The 15,215-nt window shown below is 43.6% G+C and overlaps 1 pseudogene; it reads left to right on the top strand.

Moving 5' to 3' along the window:
• Positions 1–1,853: 1,853 nt before the first annotated feature.
• Positions 1,854–3,501, top strand: LOC122477761 (annotated as a pseudogene).
• The last annotated feature ends 11,714 nt before the right edge of the window (positions 3,502–15,215 follow it).

Here is a 15,215-nt window from a genome sequence, read left to right as displayed (position 1 = left end):
GTTGCCGAGTAATACTCCATTGTGTGTGTGTGTGTGTATGTATATATATATATATATATATATATATATATATATACCACATCTTCTTTATCCATTCATGCATCGATGGACATTTGGACTCTTTCCACACTTTGGCTATTGTTGATAGTGCTACTATAAACATGGGGGTGCATCTGTCCCTTTGAAACAGCACACCTGTATCCCGTGGATAAATACCTAGTAGTGCAATTGCTGGGTCGTAGGGTAGTTCCATTTTTAGTTTTTTGAGGAACCTCCATCCTTTTTTCCAGAGTGGCTGCACCAGTTTGCATTCCCACCAGCAGTGCAAAAGAGATCCTCTTTCTCCATATCCTCGCCAACATCTGTGGTTGCCTGAGTCATTAATGTTAGCCATTCTGACAGGTGTAAGGTGGTATCTCATTGTGGTTTTCAGTTGTATTTCCCTGATGGTGAGTGATGTGGAGCATTTTTCCATATGTTGGTTGGCCGTCTAGATGTCTTCTTTGGAGAAGTGTCTATTCATGTCTTTTGCCCATTTCTTCACTGGATTCTTTGTTTTCTGGGTGTTGAGTTTGAGAAGTTCTTTGTAGATTTTGGATACTAACCCTTTATCTGATATGTCATTTGCAAATATCTTCTCCCATTCTGTCGGTTGCCTTTTAGTTTTGCTGATGGTTTCCTTCGCTGTGCAGAAGCTTTTTATTTTGATGAGGTCCCAGTAGTTCATTTTTTTGCTTTTGTTTCCCTTGCCTCCGGAGATGTGTTGAGTAACAAGTTGCTGCATCCAAGATCAAAGAGGTTTTTGCCTGCTTTCTCCTCAAGGATTTTGATGGCTTCCTGTCTCACATTTAGGTTAAAAGGCCTAATTTTAAAAGGTCAGCATCAGGGGCGCCTGGGTGGCGCAGTCGGTTAAGCGTCCGACTTCAGCCAGGTCACGATCTCGCGGTCTGTGAGTTCGAGCCCCGTGTCAGGCTCTGGGCTGATGGCTCGGAGCCTGGAGCCTGTTTCCGATGCTGTGTCTCCCTCTCTCTCTGCCCCTCCCCCGTTCATGCTCTGTCTCTCTCTGTCCCAAAAATAAATAAAAAACGTTGAAAAAAAATTTTAAAAGGTCAGCATCAGTGCAGAGCCTGCTTGAGATTCTTCTCTCTCTCCCCCCTCTCTCTGCCCCTCCCCCGTGCGCTCTCTCTCTCTTTCTCTCTCTCAGAATACATAAATAAAAACTTTAAAAATAAAAAGATCAGCATGATGGTAATTGATCCTTTTATTTTCAACATCGAACGCAGTATTTAGCAAATGTTAGATCTATAATTGATTTTTACTGAATGAATGCATGGATGGATGGATGAATGAATGAATGATGCTGCTGAATAGGTCATGAGATCAGAGAAAGGAGAAATACTCGTGATAATGCTACCGTGGTGGTCTGAGCATGAAGTAATAAAACATTGAACTAGAGTGGTGGCAGTGTGGAAGGACACAAGCAAGCAGGAAAAATGGACTGGACCTGGGAACAAATTAGATGTGAGCATGAGAAAAACCACAAATGACCCCAAAGCTTTGAAGCCTTATTGATTGCCCTGATGGTTTGATACCATTCTCAGAATTCTGGAGGTCACCTTGTAGTTTGACTTCTATTACCAAGTGCAGTGAAAGCCTGCAGACAATGGAGTACAAGTGGAACACATTACCATCTGAATGAATTGCAAACCAAACCCGGTTATGTGTGAGTTTGACCCACATAAGGATTGAAATACGGTGAAGGAAAAGTAGTGGAGAACATAGAGGGTATAGGTCTCCTTTAAACTATTTTCTGCCTCGTTCCCCCCTTTGCTTTCTTTAATCAAGACCTGCCAATGGGTATTGAACTGGGTTCCACGTATTCACGTGTAGGGGTCTTCCAGCACAGAAAAGTAGAGATCGTTGCCAATGACCAAGGCACACGTACCAGTCCAAACGATGTGGCTTTCACAGAGTGATCACCTCATCAATGAGGTTGCTAAGAGCCAAGAGATGATGAACTTCCCTACCGTTTTTGATGCCAGTAGGCTGATTGGTCGTAAGTTTGGTGATGCCAGAGTTCAGTCGCAGTGAAGCACTGGCCTTTCCAAATGATTTGTGAAAAGGGAAAACCCAAAGTAATTGTAGAATATAAAGGAAAAAATGTTTTTTCCCCAGAGGAGATCTCTTCCGTGGTTCTAAGCAAGATGAAAGAGTTTGCTGCAGCCTCCTTGGGTGGAAAAAAAGCCAGAAGATACAGTAATTACTGTTCTAACCTACTTAAATGATTTACAGTGTCAGGCCACAAAGAATGCACGGACCATCACTGATCTTAATATCCTGGAAATCGTTAATGAGTCTACTGCAGCAGCCATAGTTTATGGCCTGGATTTAAAAAACAACGACAACAAAAAATGAAGCTTTAAAAGAGAGAAACATACCGATCTTTGACTTAGGTAGTGGCACCTTTGGTGTATCTATCCTAAACATCCAGGATGACATCTTTGAAGGAAAATCCACAGCTGGTAACACCCACCTGGATGGGGAACTTTTTGATAGTTGTATGGTGAGCTACCTGATGGAAGAGGCCAAATGCAAGCACAGGAAGGATGTAACCTACCACAAGCGGGCAGTACGCTGCCTCCAGACTGCCTATGAGAAGGCACAATGTATCTTGGGTTTCTTTGCTCCTGCCAGGATTGAAATTGATTTATTCTATACGGACATGGGTTTCTACACTTCTGTTTCCTGAGCCCAGCTGAGTGCTGATGTCTTCTGTGGTGCCCTAAAGCTAGTAGAGGAATCTCTGAAGGATGCCAAACTCGACAAGAGCCACGTTAATGAAACTGAGATAGTGATTCCACTTGTACCCCAAAGTTTCAGAAATTGCTTCCAGTTTTCTTGAATGGAAAGGAGCTCAGCAAAATCATCAGCCCTCATGAGGAGTAGCTGCACAATGCGGAAGATCTCCTGCTCCTTGATGATACCCCTTCTCTTTGGGCATCGAAACAACAAGGAGGTCATGGCATGTCTAAGAGAGACCCCACCATTCCTACAAAGCAAACCCAGATGCTCAATGCTTCCTCTGCCACCCAGGCCACTGCTTAGTGACAGCGTAGGAGGGAGAAAGGGCTTTAACTAAAAGAAGTAAACTGCTTGGCAAGTTTTGCTCTCTGGGATCCTCTAGCCTCCCGGAGCATTCCTAAAATCCAGGTGACCTTTGACATAGACACCAGGATCAATCGCAATGTAATGGCTTCACACAAAAGTACCAGTAGGAAGAACAAAATCAACATTACTAACGACAAAGGCCATCTCAGTAAAGATGATATCGATCAGATTCTAGAAAAGCAGGAAAATAGAGATTGGAAGATGAAGTTAATGGAGATCGGGTAACAGCCAGAAATACTATAGAAGCCTAAACTTGAGTGGCATGCAAACAGTTGAAAATAACACTCTGAGACTCGTGTTCAGTAGAGAAAATGAAAGGAAGGCTCTTGAAAGGTGTCGGGAAGCATTCAGCTGCCTCAAGTACCAGCACACGGCTGAAAGGGAAGAGTGTGAGTGTAACAGACTTTGAGAGTCTTCAGTCCGAGTGTCGTGAGGCTTTACTGGGCAGTAGGATCTGGCGGCTGTGGGCTTCCGCAACTGAGAGGAGCCTAGGTCTGGTGCTGATCAAGCGGACGAAACGGTCGTTCTTCGGAATGAGTCTGTTCTCTGCCGCCACTTGTGCAGTTTCTATTTCAGCATTTCATGCTTAGTTTGCATCCTCAGCGTGCAGGAAAAAGGAAAGATTCAAAACCTAGTTTAACGATACAAATTTGTGAGTTTATTCAGCGTCGTAATACGAATGCTCCTACGTCTTGTGGGTTTACGATCTTCACATTTTTCAGCACCTGCAGTTTATGGATGGGACTTGTTTGGAAATGATCACTTATGAAATATTTCAGCGCTTCCCTTTGGCAATAAGAAACGGGCTCTGTTACCATCCCACAGTCTCACCCCTTAAATAACAGTTACTAGTTGTGAGCAAGTGTTGTGGCAGCAAACCTGGATAAACATTTTATTCTACTCATCTATATACTACATTAGAATTTACTGCTTTCAGTCACATTTTTTAAAACGTCTTCATGACCCACTGATGTCTGCATCTCTCGATTTACAGAAAAATTACAGTCCTTCCCAGGTCCAAGTTGTCATCAGAGATTTTAACTCTTCTCATTGTATGTTGCTTAACGAGGTACCACGTGTTTTGCTGATTGTTCATGCCTTGACTTCTCAGCTATATATGTAAAAACATCCATTGATTTAAGAGGGAAAGACCTACTTCTTGATCTTCTTAAGCTCAACACGTTTTCCATGAAAATATGGTTGTAATTGTAGCTTATCAATGAGTCCTATGGCATTTGTGAGTCAAAGAAAAGGAAGATTTCTTTATGCATCACAATTATGGTACTGTGGTTTTACTGTCATTCTTCAGGGCTGGTGTGTATTTTGTTCACTTACAAAAGAGGAAGCATATTAAGGAGGGGGAGACTGACATTAGGAACGGTTACAATAGAATTTAAAGGAAACAAAGACAAATATTCATTTTGGTTAGGTGAGATCTCTGACTTTCTTGAGTAGTTCAGGGCTTCCTTTCTTTCATGGATTTAGAATACTGAAGGCAGGTCGAAGCAGGTCAGTACCTGGCAATGAACCGAGCATATAAACCAAGGACAGAAATCTCCTATTTAGGGTACACTGTGTTTTGTTTTTAAGTTTATTCATTTATTTTCAGAGAGAGAGAGAGAGTGCAAACACAAGCAGGGGAGGAGCAGAGGGAGAGGAAGAGAGAGAATCCCAAGTAGGCTCTGAGCTGTCAGCACAGAGCCCGATGTGGGGCTTGAACTCACAAACCGTGAGATCGTGACCTGAGCCAGAATCAAGAGTCAAGACACTTAACCCTCCTGTGCCACCCAGCCGCCCTGGGGTAATATGGACATTTTAACAGTGTTTGTTCTTCCAGTGCATGAACGTGGAACGTCTTATCACGTCTTTGCGTCGTCTTCAATTTCTTTCGCCAGTGTTTGATAGTTTGCAGGGGACAGGTCTGTCACCTCTTTGGCTGAGTTTTACTTCTTTACCGATTTGGATGCCTAGACTCAGTTTTCTGGTATCTTAATTATACATGTTCATTTAGAGTATTGAATGAACCACATCAGTCTCTGAATGAGATCAGTTCCCAACAGCTCAATTATCAAACCATTATTGGACATGGTACATTTCAAATACCTGAATTAGAGCACTGTGTTGACCCACAGGAACCCACATTTCAGTGAAGCAGTGAGGTCAAAGGGAGCGAGCTGAACACGTGAAGGTTCAAGATGATCCAGAGCAGCTGAGGGTATCATACTGGCTTAAAATTTTTTTTAATGTTTATTTATATTTGAGAGAGAGAGCGAGAGAGAGAGACAGACAGAGTGCGAGTGGGGGAGGGGCAGAGAGAAAGGGAGACACAGAATCCGAGGCGGGCTCCAGGCTCCGAGCTGTCAGCACACAGCCCGAGGCGGGACTCGAACTCACAAATGGTGAGATCTTGACCTGAGCCGTAGTCAGACGCTTAACTGACCGAGCCAGCCAGGCGTCCCTCGTATCGGCTTTAGAGGAGCCGGATGAGGGGAACACGGCAGACCTCGCGGAAGACCTGCCAATGGGAGTTCTGCTTCACGAACAGCAGTTACCTTTCTCCTTTCCGAGGTTGGGAATGGGATGGGTACTTTTAGGGCCTTAAAACTGGGTATTTCAGGAAGAGAAGGTTGTGAGAAGTGGTAGGTCAGGGGCCAAATGATCGTGGAGGAGGAGTGGATAAATACCACAGGGCAAAATTAAGGTGGAATTTCTCAAGATCATGCAAACAGCAACTAGGGAGCTTCCATGAAAGGAACGGCCAGGCCAGGCGAGGCTTGAGTTCGATGACCTGGCCAAATGTAGACGAAGCCCACTGAAAATTAGGGAACGGGTAACACCACGAGCCAGAGGAAGTGCTGTATGACTTTACTCGCATTGCCTTAACCAAGTACCATAGACGGCATGGCCTAAACAACAGAAGTGCATTTTCTCACGACTCTGGAAGTTAGAAGTCTGAAATCAAGGTGTTGGCAGACTTATTTTTTGTCCTGAGAGCTATGAAGGAAGGATCTGTACCAGGCCTCTCTCCTTGGCTTATGGATGATCTTCTCCTTATGTGTTTACGTGGTCTTCCTTCTGAAAGTGTCTGTGTTCTAGTCTCTCCTCTATAAGGACACCAGCCATATTGGATTAGCACCCACCCTAATGACTTCATTTTCACTTCATTCCATTAAGATCCTATGTCCAGATATGGTCCCATCCTGAGGTAGTGGGGTTAGGTCTTTATCAGATGGACTGTGGGGAAAGACACCGTTATAACAGATGCCTTGTTATAAGCTCTTCTGTACGTGACTGCTGGGTTCTGAGCCAGATGAAACAGCTGAACAAGACAGCCCTCGGTCTTAGAATGCTCACTCTCTATCGCGATAGGTGTTTGGGTGTTTATTCTTCCTTGACCTCTGTATAAAGGTTCACAGAACTTGACAACTGGAGCGAGGATTTGGAGAGAGTGTAAGGAACAACGACGTGGGTGAGAGAAGGTGCAGAATTTCGACACCATCAGTGGTAGAATCATACCAGCCTAAGAAATATTAATATGGAGATATCTCAAATATAAATGTAGCTATATAATTTGCGTCACTTTCAGTGAAAACGATCCTTTGTTTTGGTTTTGTTTTTGTAAAAACATTCAGACACACTGCCTCGATGACAGCTTCTTGTGGGGACATGAAATATAAACAAAACTATAGTTTTTCTAAATTTTGTTCAAGAGGCAGGAATGAATAACTTCTGGGGTGTTCCATAGAATAAGGCCTGAAACAGTATTTTGAAGCTATTGACAGTTATTTTTGTATTGGGAGAAAAAGATATTATGTGGGACATAATAGTTGCTCAATAAAATAGCTTGTTGACTAATAAATTCTGGGACTTAATAGCCTTTAAAATCAAAATTATATACTCCTGGTAGATTTCCAGTGGTATTACATTGAAAGCCTAAAGGCCAGTACTTACAAAAGATCATTAGATTTAGTTAATCAAACATAGATTATGTTTTCTAAGATAAATTATGTCTGCATACTTAATACATGCTTTCATATAGCAATATAATGCTGATTTATCTCTCTCACACTCATAAAATCGGTGCGTCAAATAAGGGCCACGCGGAATTGTTTTCACTGTTCTGTCCCTCTGTTGGCGTCTTGTAACAAAAGATTCAGCAAACACAATAGACATTAAAACGTTTAAAACCTGGCTCAGTGATGCCATCAGACCCTTCCAGTAATTACCCCTGAGCTTCCTCTGTTTGTACTTTGTGACTTGCCTCAAATAAATCAAAGTGAGTGAGTCCTAAAGGAGAAGAACTGTTTTTAGCATTAAGGCCAATTCTTCAGGCAAAGAATTTGGGGGTAGAGCCTTTTTCTTGTGACTCGCCTGTGCCCTGTTTATATTTTGGGGATGCTCATCCTCCCTGCTTAGTCATTTCCCCCCTACACTCTGTGGGCTGACGGCTGCGGTGTAATTACTCTGACACGGTTTCAGGAAAACCCAGAGCATCAAAACAATGGTGTCGATATCATTGTTGGTTTTACCTCATAAACGTGCTGTTCATTGAACTCCTGGTTTAATAAAGAACACTGAGCCCTTTCCAGTTCTTGCAAGTTGGGAGCCAGTTCCATCAGGAGGTACCAAAGGGGCCTTGTCAAGAGTCAAGAATATTTGAGAAGAAGAGACATACCATGAGAGAAGACGTTTTACAGTAACATGCAAACAGAAGCAGGTCACTTGTAGGCATTCAGCAGGTAAACCTTAGGGAAGCAAGAGGATGGAGGGGAGTTGGTGACGGAAGGTGCTCTGGGCTCAGCTGATCCCATTCAGAGATTCTGTCTTAGCCTATTTGCTCTGATCCCGAGGAAGCCGTGTATACAGCACATCCTTCTATGGATAGCATTGTGTGCCAAGCACTACTTTTACACACACACACGCACACACACACACCAATTTGATCCTTATTTTTTTAATGGTTCTTTATTTTTGAGAGAGAGAGACAGAGAGAGTGAACACAAGCGGGGGAGGGGCAGAGAGAGAGGGAGAATCCGAAGCAGGCTCCAGGCTCCGAGCTGTCAGCACAGAGCCCGGCACGGGGCTCGAACTCAGGAACCGTGAGGTCATAACCTGAGCCATAGTCGGAAGCTTCACTGACTGAGCCACCCAGGTGCCCCAAGACTGGCGATTGTAAAAGTGACTCATGTTGAATATTATTTCCATATCAAGAGTTGACTTCCTTTCCCATTTCTTAAGTACTGATTCATTTCCATCTATTGAGTAAAATAATAAAAAAAAAATAAACCGTAACATTTCCACTTCACTGTCCTTAGAAATGGCTTTAAAATCTTATGGTTGGTTATATTTCTTTTTTTTTTTTTTTTTAATTTTTTTTTTTTCAACGTTTATTTATTTTTTGGGACAGAGAGAGACAGAGCATGAACGGGCGAGGGGCAGAGAGAGAGGGAGACACAGAAACGGAAACAGGCTCCAGGCTCCGAGCCATCAGCCCAGAGCCTGACGCGGGGCTCGAACTCACGGGCCGTGAGATCGTGACCTGGCTGAAGTCGGACGCTTAACCGACTACGCCACCCAGGCGCCCCTGGTTGGTTATATTTCAAGACCGTCCCTTAAATTCTGGGAATGCAGCCTTTCACAGCCCATATTACAGCGTTAAGGCCTACCTTACTTACAGATACTGAGTAGAAAATTGATCTTACCAAACTATTTGACTGTATGTCCCTATGCTCTTTCTGGGTTTTAATGATTTTAATCCCAGTAGAGTTATTAACATACCGTGTTATATTAGTTTCAGGGGTTCAATATAATGATTCAAAATTCTGTACACTCCTCAGTGCTCATCAAGATAAGTACACTCTTTAGTCCCCATCACCCATGTCCCCCATCCCTCCACCCACCTCCCCTCTGGTAGCCACCAGTTCTCTATACTTAAGAGTGTGTTGGGGCACCTGGGTGGCTTACTCGGTTAAGTGACTGACTCTTGATTTCTGCTCAGGTCACGATCTCACAGTTTGTGAGATCGAGCCCCACGTCAGGCTCTGTGCTGACGGCATGGAACCTGCCTGGGATTCTCTCTCCCTCTCTCTCTGCCCCTCCCCCTCCCCTGCTCATGCTCTGTCTCTCTCAAAATAAATAAATAAATAAATATTTAAAAAAGAGAGAGAGAGAGAGTATATTTCTTGGTTTGTGTCTTCCTCTCTCTTTCTCTTTTTTTCCTGTGCTTGTTTTTGTTCTTAAGATTCCATATATGGGGGCACCTGGGTGGCTCAGTGGTTGAGTGTCCAACTCTTGGCTTTGGCTCGGGTCACGGTCTCATGGTTTGGGAATTCAAGCCCTGCGTTGTGGGGGAGGGGGGGTTCTCTTTCCTTGGTATTCTCTCACTCTCGAACTAATAAACTTAAAAAAAAATCCACATATGAGTGAAATCAGACAGTCTTTGTCTTTCTCTCACTGACTTATTTCATTTACCATTATATACGCGACATCCGTCCATATCGTTGCACATTCTATCAGCTGACGCTTGGGCTGCTGCCATAGGTTGGCTATCGTAAATAATGCTACGATAAACAGAGGGGTGTTTTCTTTTTGAATCCGTGTTTTTGTATTCTTTGGGTAAATACCTAGTAGTTCAGTTGCTGGGTCGTAGCGTAGTTCTATTTTTCATTTTTTTGAGGAACCTCCCTACTGTTTTCCACAGCGCCTGCACCAGTTTGCATTCCCACTAGCAGAGCGTTTCTCCACATCCTCACCAACACCTGTTGTTTCTTGTGTCACTGATTTTAGCCGTTCAGACAGATGTGAGGTGATACCTCATTGTGGTTTTGATTTGCATTTCTCTGATGATGAGTGATGTTTATCTTCTCATGTGTCTGTTGGCCATCTGTATATCTTCTCTGGAGAGAAGTCTGTTCATGTCTTCTGTCCATTTTTTAATTGAATTGTTTGTGCATTTTTTTTGGTGTTGAGATGTAGAAGTTCTTTATATATTTTGGGTACCAACCCTCTATTAGATATTTCTTTTCAAAGTATCTGCTCCCATTCAGTAGGTTGCATTTTAGTTTTGTTGATCATTTCCTTTGCTGTGCAGAAGCTTTTTTATTTTGATGTAGTCCCAATGGTTTATTTTTGCTTTTGTTTCCCTTGCCTCAGGAGACTTACTGGAGACAAATGTTGTTATGGCTGATGTCAGAGAAATTATTGTCTGTGCTCTCTTCTAGGATTTTTATGGTTTCAGGTCTCACATCTAGGTCCTTGATATATCTTGAGTTCATTTTTGTGTGTGGCGTAAGAGAGTGGTCCAGGCTGATTCTTTAGCGTGAAGCTGTCCAGTTTTCCCAACACCATTTGTTGAAGAGACTTTTTTTCATTGCATATTCCTTCTTTCTTTGTTGAAAATTAATCGACCATGTAACCATTGGTCTATTTCTGGGCTCTCCATTCTGTTCTGTTGATCTGTGGGTCCTGTTTTGTGTCAGTGTCATTACCGTTTTGATTACTGCAGCTCTGTAGTGTATCTTGAAATCTGGAATTGCAATACCTCCAGTTTTGTTCTTCTTTGATTGCTTTGGCTCTTCGAGGCCTTTTATGATTTCATGCAAATTTTAGGATTGGTTCCCGTTCTGTGGAAAATGATGTTGGTAGGGATTGCGCTAAATTTGTAGATTGCTGTGGGTACTGTGGACATTTTAATAATATTTGTTCTTCCAGTTCGGGAGCATGGAATGTCTTTCCATTTATTTCTGTCATCTTCAGTTTCTTTGATCAACATTGTATAGTTTTCAGAGTACAGGTCTTTCACTTCCTTTGTTAAGTTTATTCCTATGTATATTATTATTTTTGGTGCAGTTGTAAATGGGATTTCTTAAAAATTTTCTTTTCTGCTACTTATTATTAGTCTATAGAAGTGCAATGGACTTCTGTATATTGATTTTGTATCCTGTGACCTTACTGAATTCCTTGATGTTATGGTGGTTTACTGGCGGAGTCTCGAGGGTTCTCTCTATGTAGTATCATGTCATCTGCAAATAGTGAAAGTTTTACTTCCTCCTTACCAATTTAGATGCCTGTTATGTTTTCTTCTCGTCTGGTTTCTGTGGCTAGGGCTTCCAGTAATGTGTTGAATAAAAGTGATGAGAGTGGACATCCTTGTCTTGTTCCTGATATTAGGGGGAAAGCTCTCAGTTCTTTACCATTGAGTATGATGTTAGTTGTGGGTTTTTCATATATGGCCTTTATTAGGTTGAAGTATGTTCCCTCTAAACCTACTTTGTTGAGGATTTTTATCATGAATGTTGTACTTTGTGAAATGCATTTTCTGCACTATTGAAATAATCCTGTGGTTTTTATCCTGTGTCTTGTTGATGGAATGTATTATGTTGAATGATTTATAAATATTGACCCATCCTTGCATCCCAGGAATAAATCCCATTTGATCGTGGTGAATGATTTTTTTAAATTTATTTTGAGAGAGACAGAGGCAGCACAAACAGAGGAGGGACAGAGAGAGAGAGAGAGTAAGAGAGAGAGAGAGAGAGAGACAGAGAGAGAGAATCCCAAGCAGGCTCCACACTGTCAGTTCAGAGCCTGATGTGGGGCTTGAACTCACCAGTGGTGAGATCATGACCTGAGCTGAAACCAAGAGTCAGACGCTTAACTGACTGAGCCACCCAGGTGCCCAGTGAATGATTTTTTTTAATGTATCGTTGGATTCATTTTCTTGAAGATTGTTGAGGATTTTTGCATCGCTGTTCATTAGAGTCATTAGCCTATAGTTCTCTCTCTCTCTCGCTGGCCTCATAGAATGAATTTGGAAGCTTTCCTTTCTCTTCTGTTTTTTGGAATTGTTTGACAGGAATAAGTATTAACTCTTTTTTAAATGTTTGGTATAATTCATTTGTAAAGCTGTCTGGTCTTGGACTTTTGTTTTTTGGGAGTTTTATTTTTTTTAATCACTAATTCTATTTCATTGCTGGTAATTGGTCTGTTCAAATATTCCATTTCTCCCTGACTCAGATTTATAATCAAGTTATATGTTACATGTTTCTAGGTTATATGTTTCTTGGTTGTTGTCCAATATATTGGCATATAATTTTTCATACGATTCTCTTATAATTCTTTGTATTTCAGTGGTGTCAGTTGTTACTTTTCTCGTTGCAGATTTTGTTTGAGTCTTTTCTCTCTCTCTCTCTCTCTCTCTCTCTCTCTCTCTGTCTGTCTCTCTCTCTTTTTTTTTTTAATTTTTTTTTCAACGTTTATTTATTTTTGGGACAGAGAGAGACAGAGCATGAACGGGGGAGGGGCAGAGAGAGAGGGAGACACAGAATCGGAAACAGGCTCCAGGCTCTGAGCCATCAGCCCAGAGCCTGACGCGGGGCTCAAACTCACGGACTGCGAGATCGTGACCTGGCTGAAGTCGGACGCTTAACCGACTGCGCCACCCAGGCGCCCCTCTTTTTTTTTTTTTTTTTTTTTTTTTTGATGAGTCCAGCTAAAGGTTCATCAGCTTTGTTGACGTTTTCAAAACCATCTCCTGGTTTCATTGGTCTGTTTTATTTTATTTTTCAGTTCCAATTTCATTCACTTCTGTGTTAATCTTTATTATTTCCTCCTTTCTACTGGTTTGGATTTTGTTTGTTGTTCTGTCTCTAGCTCCTTTAGCTATAGGGTTAGGCTGTTTATTTGAAATTTTTCTTGCTTGTTGAGGTAGACCTGTATTGCTCTCTACTTCCCTCTTCAAGTAGTGGCCTCGTGAGGAAGAGTGCCTCTAGTGCCCTGTAATGCAGTATCACCTGTTCACCAGAACCTGGTGCTCTAGTGGTGCCTTCTGTGTGTATTGCCTGTGCCTTCCTACTGTGGCTGTCCTGTGTTTGCCTCCAGTCCAGTTGTTGGCGGTGGCTCTCTTTGTCTGCTGTGGGCAGAATTCGGTGCCTGTGTTGTTAGTGGGTGCGTGTGCGGCCGCCTTGGGTCTGTGTCGAGTGAGACCAGCTGTTGGGTAGAGATGGAGTAGCCCCGAATTGCAGGGTGCTCCCCCTGTGTTCTGCCCTGAGAAACTTTTGTTGGCCTTGCCTTCAGACCCCCACTGGGTGCTCAGCCAGACTTGTGTGCGTGGGTATCTTCCCGTCTCGCCAGGGTAGGAGTTACCTCGGAGCGGGCCGGCCCTGTCAGGGCTGCTCGCACACCGCCAGGCTTATGGCCCTGCTTTGGATGGGCTCCGGCCAAGAGCCTGTTGGAGGGGGCGGGTCCGCAGGAGAGTGTGGGGGTAGGGTATGCTGTTAGCAAGTTAGGTGGAGAGTGTTCATGCTCTGCTGGTTCCCGCAGGTGTCCGTGTGTCCAGGCTAGGGGGTAGGGGAGGGTAATGGCCCCCGTCAGCTCCTTTGTTCCTCAAGAAGTCCCCTAAAGATCCCTGCCCCTCCAGCACACACTCAGATTAGTGAATAAATCTCCCTCCCATACATCCCACCCGGTTTTCAAACTGCTACATCTGTGCTGTATCTCTGTGGGGCTGCTTGTTGTGCTTTTCTTTTTAAAGGGTGGGAACTCTGTTTTCTCTCACCCTCCTGTCTCTCCCACAGCCCAGCATGCTGAGGTAAAATTTCTTGCTTATTTATTTTCAGAGAAAGAGCAAGCATGAACAGGGGAAGGGCAGAGAGAGAGAGGGAGAGAATCCCAAGCAGGCTCCACACTCAGCGAGGAGCCTGCCGTGGGGCTCAATCTCATGATGGTGAGATCAGGACCTGAGCCAATGCCAAGAGTCGAACGCTTAACTGACAGAGCCACCCAGGTGCCCCAGTCTCTGATTTTTAAAGTTTCAGGCTTTAAGAGACGCCTGGGTGGCTTAGTCAGTTGAGCGTCCAACTTTGGCCCGGGTCATGATCTCCCAGTCCGTGGGTTCGAGCCCCGCCTCGGGCTGTGTGCTGACAGCTCAGAGCCTGGAGCCTGCTTCGGATTCTGTGTCTCCTTCTCTCTCTGCCCCTACCCCACTTGCGCCCTGTCTCTCTTTCTCTGTCTCTCTCTCTCTGTCTGTCTCTCTCTCAGATAAGCATTAAAGTTTCAGGTTTTAAGCCCTGCCGTTTGCATAAAGTTAGTCCCCTCTGGTTTTCAAAGGCAAATGTCAGGGGGATTCGTCTTCCCCATGCAGGTTCGTGTGCCTGCGGTGCTTGGTATGAGGGTCTGTTTCTGTACCCTCTCTGCACCCATGGCATCCCTCCCTCTTGTGGACAGTCCCATGGGTCCGTTTAGCTTCTGACGGCATCTCTGCCCTTCCTACCCTCTTCGATGAGGCCTCTTCTCTATATTTAGCTGTGGAGAGTCTGCTCCGCCAGTGTTTGGGTCATTTTCTGGGTTATTTACACTGATGTGGGTGTTATCGTGTATCCATGGGACAAGGTGAGTTAGTTTAGCATCTTCCCACTCTGCCATCTTCCCTGGAAGGCCACGTCCCTGTTGTCTTCCTGTGTATCTCAGGGTGTGTGGTATTTCTAAATGTGGTATTTCTAAATTCCATTTCTAAATGGAATAAATGGTATTCCAATCAGAATGACTACTATGGCACAGTTTTAAGGCAAAGAAGGAAAAACATTCTGTAAGGTCTTCTTCTCGCAGTTCATTGAGAGCAGTGGCCTCTGTGAGAAAGCATGTTGAAGTAGAGAATGGTGTTCAAAGGACTTAGTCCATATCTTAGCCCTTACATTATTGGGATGTTCGACTTAATGCTCTGGACCACTTAGCATCTTGCAGCCATAGATAACTTACCCATAAAAGGTAGGTTTCGGAATAGTTTTCCCAACTAATAAGTTGCATCAGTTAAACTAGTGAAACTAAAATCTGGTATCGGCAAAATTGTGCTGAAACACGTATATATTACTGATGATGTTAAAATTGACCCACTTGGGGGCACCTGGGTGGCTCAGTCGGTTGAGCGTCCGACTCCACCTCACTGTTCGTGAGTTCGAGCCCCACATCGGGCTCTGTGCTGTCACTGCAGAGTCCACATCGGATCCTCTGTTCCCCTCTTTTTCTGCCCTTCCTGTGCTCACACTCCCTCT

This window comes from Prionailurus bengalensis, chromosome X (genome assembly GCF_016509475.1).
Source record: "Prionailurus bengalensis isolate Pbe53 chromosome X, Fcat_Pben_1.1_paternal_pri, whole genome shotgun sequence".
Lineage (NCBI taxonomy): Eukaryota > Metazoa > Chordata > Mammalia > Carnivora > Felidae > Prionailurus > Prionailurus bengalensis.
The sequence above is the reverse complement of the archived record's forward strand: the minus strand, read 5'-3'. Positions and strand labels throughout refer to the sequence as shown.